The sequence below is a fragment of the Antrostomus carolinensis genome, unplaced genomic scaffold (genome assembly GCF_000700745.2).
Source record: "Antrostomus carolinensis isolate BGI_N321 unplaced genomic scaffold, ASM70074v2 scaffold3322, whole genome shotgun sequence".
NCBI lineage: Eukaryota > Metazoa > Chordata > Aves > Caprimulgiformes > Caprimulgidae > Antrostomus > Antrostomus carolinensis.
Window position 1 is genome coordinate 27,177 of NW_010298769.1, and position 3,728 is coordinate 30,904.

General features: G+C 46.7%; 1 non-coding gene across 1 annotated transcript; it reads right to left on the reverse strand.

The window, feature by feature from the left end:
• Positions 1 to 3,239: 3,239 nt before the first annotated feature.
• On the reverse strand, positions 3,240 to 3,322 carry TRNAL-UAA (transfer RNA leucine (anticodon UAA)). Its single transcript has one exon. It is a non-coding gene; the product is annotated as a tRNA-Leu (tRNA).
• Between the last annotated feature and the right edge of the window lie 406 nt (positions 3,323 to 3,728).

Consider the following 3,728-nt stretch of genomic DNA (forward strand, 5'->3'; position numbering starts at 1 on the left):
GCCCCTCTCCGTCTGTTTTCTGAGATCTGTCCATCTCAAGAGGCAAATACCCCTCAATACACTACAAGGTCAACAACCCACACAGCCTGCTTGTGTCATGGCACAGCCCATATTTTAGATACACAGTATGCAGACTCCCTCAAATTTGGGTTTCTCTGATGTGTATCCTCACCTAGATTTGGTGCAGAGCTTCGCTGATGTAAAAATGCAAGACCAAACATGAGATAAAACCATCATCAACCGCCGGGACAAGGGACTGCCTCTAGAACAGCTGGAGATGCTTTGTGGGGTTTCCAGCCTGCTGTCAGGAGGGCTCAGGAGTCCGAGTCCTCCTGCAGTCCAAAGCCCACAGATGCTCCATAAGACACCCAGACAGCCTGTGACATTTTCACAAAAATGGAGTGTCTGGGGCACAGCTCCCAGCAGCTGCAGGCAGGCACAGGCAGAGGCACAGGCAGAGGGACCAGAGCAGCTACTTGCTCTCGTTACCCACCAGCCCGCAATTCTAACAGTAGCATTACAAGAGCAAAACAATACTGTTTTGTTTATTTCCTAAACAGCTCATTTTATCACTTCTCCTCCAAGTGCTAGATAATAACAGGATACAAGGCAGGCAGTAGTTTTCTGTATCCAAAACAGTGTGGGTGCATCTGTGATTGTAGAGAAGTTGCATTGCTGCTCCAGACTCCCAGTCCTGGAAGTGGTGTGGCTGGAGGTGGTGGTATGAGCTGTAGGTTGTGGTATGAGCTGTAGGTTAGACTGGATATGGGGATTTCTCTGGAATACAGAGCTGGAGCAAGCTAGACTAGCTGCTCTCCTTCCTGTGGACTGGCTTTGACCTACATCCTTTGAAGCTCTGGTTCCCTGTTCCTGAAACAGCCTGTGTTATTCTAGGACTGCTTTGCTTTTACCTAAGTACTTGGTTTATTTTAAGTACAAATATCCCAAGATCTAATCTGAGATATGCAACCCGGAGCACACAGGAAATGGTGGCACTTACAAAGATCTCAAAAAACCATTTCATTTAGATTAAACAAGGCAGTTATTGTGGTTTAATATAGGAATTGATTATTATAAGTATGCATATTGAGTTTAACAGCTTAGATTTGTATCTATTTCATCACTGTTAATCTTTGATAAATATGTTTTTAATAATCTCTAGGTATTTATTGAACATAAAACTGTCTTGTGAAATTGGGAGTAAGATTGCTAAAGATACTTATTGTACACTACCTCAACACAAATTCATTATTAAAAACCTTTCACTGAGGTTTACTTTTAACCACAACATAACAGATGTGCATACTGCATAGTTAATCTATAATAAATATATTTGTAATAAACTATTGATATTTAACCTGCAGTAACCATCTTAATAAATATGATACATGGAAATGGCTATTGGATAAGCTGCTCTTTTTAGCTCTGTCAAACACTTGGAGGATATGGGGTGAGAAGGAGGAAAGCTGTGGCCTGGTAGAAGGCAGTTTATTTACCAGTCCTCCACAGCCCCCATCTACCCTGACCACTGGACTCATTGCTATTTCAGTCCCCAAATCTCCAGCTCCGCATTTACATGGCTCTGCCATTTGATCTCAGTCCTGAGTCAAATTAACATTTGGCCCCAGTTGTCAGTGTGACTCCAGCAGGCTGCGCGACGCAAAGGCTGTTAAATCAGCTCCTGATGCCCTCGGATGATGCTCTGTCTGTCCAATATCCACTTTTGCAAAGTGGATAAACATCCTCAAGGGATCAGGAACAAACCAGAGCCCATACCCCTGGTGTGGAAAAAACACAAGCTTTCTAAGAATATGGATCAACAGGGAAGCTCAAAGGAAGGCGTTTCATCTTTGAGCTCAGCAGAGGCCACCAAATGCCTTTGACACATGAACTAGGCAGGAGTCTGACTCTGAGCCATCAGAGGCAAAAGGCTTGACCTGCAGTGCTGCTTAGACCCCCTGGGATTCTCTCAAAGATATATCTGTCATTCTTTGCATCACCTAATGATTGAGGCTAGTTACAACAAGACAGTTCTAGTGGATATGCACAAAATATCACTTCCAACGTTAATCAAACTGCAGAGGAGAGCAGAATAATTCCTCCCATATCCTCTCCTCTGGGTCCTGCCCCATTTGTTATATGGCCACTAGTACAGGCCCTATAATCCTTCCTGTAGGCCACTGTCTGACTCCCATATATCAGAGAGAGCCAGAGATCTCAACGTGCAACTTTTAATTGAGCTGTATCATCTGCCACAAACATGAAATTAATGGTCCTACATCATAATCATAAATTCATACATAACCCCATGCACCAGCAAATAACTCTTTGCAGTGATACTACAATGGTAAGCTGATTTGCAAGAAGCGCACGCTACCCAGGAATCCTAATTAACCAAATTAACACCATCACTTCAAATCATGTCCCAGCAGTAGGACATTTCCGATTGGCCTCAGGCTGGAGCAAAGCAGCCAAATAAAAACCTGACAGCATCTCCGTGGGTCCAGCAGGCTAACCCTTTGTGAGGGGAATATCTGATGCCCATCCGTGCACACAAGGAAGGGAGCAAAAATCTTGTGGGCATTTGTAGATGCCGGCCCAGGACAGACTACGGCGTAGCAACAGAGGAGCAGTTCTTGACTTCTTATGCCTTTTCCCAGTTTAACCATCAGCATCAGAAGCTAGTTCCAGTCCTGCTGGCTTGCTCCAGAGGATTTTGACACTGTCAAATCCCCCTGGAGAGTACCAAATCATGCTTTGGGTGAGCCAAGCGATAGGTTCATGGAGCAGAGCTGGTAATAGAAGCAGTCTCTACAAACCCCAAACCCATCTCCCTGATCTCACTTGTTTGCACTGGTTTCCACTTGTGACTTGCCCGAGCTGTTTAGAGCTCAACACCTTTTTTTTTTACCCCTTCAGAGTAGTCAGGTTTTTCTATTTCTACCATGGGAAAAACAAGTTGCTATTTTGGGAGCGTGTGGGATTCAAGCCCACGATGGTCTCAGTACTCCCTGCATGAAAGATGAGATTTGTAACCTGTGCGCCAGAGGGACCAGCTCACATCTCTCTACACATCAGCCTGGATGGTAGGGTGGCTCGGTCCTACAGTGGTCCTCATGCTGGGGTATTGAATGGGCTCAGCTCCCTGGGAACAGGGCCCAGAGCTCCCACCCCTGCTCTGAACTGATGCTCTAAAAGCTGGGGTGGAAGCTTTGGACCAAGAGAAAAAGGGAGGCTCCTACCAGAAGTGGGGTTCGAACCCACGCGGGCATGCGCCCATTGGATCTTAAGTCCAACGCCTTCACCACTCGGCCATCCTGGTGGGCTGTAAGCTCTCCTCTGGCCCACCATCTCCTTCTCTGGAGGGCACACATCTCACCAAGCCCTCCAAGTCCCAACCTGAGATACTTCCTGAGCCTAGCAACACCTTCCCTTCTTCACTGCTTTCTTTTATGTCCTCAGCAAACTGATGGAACATCTCATTCGGAGGCACCAGGTCTTGTGGGCCATGGAGGGTGGCACAGCCCCTATGTGCCATGCTAGATCCTCATAATAACACCATCAGGGATCCTGGAGCAGGAGGAGCATCTCTGGAGCGTCTCAGCCCAACCCTACAGGGTGCCCAGGGGCAAGGGAGCTGCTCCAACAGCCTGACAGCACTCAGCCAGACATGCCACATGGTTAAAGCACCATCCTTGCACCTTGGGTTCCACTCCTCATCCCCTCCA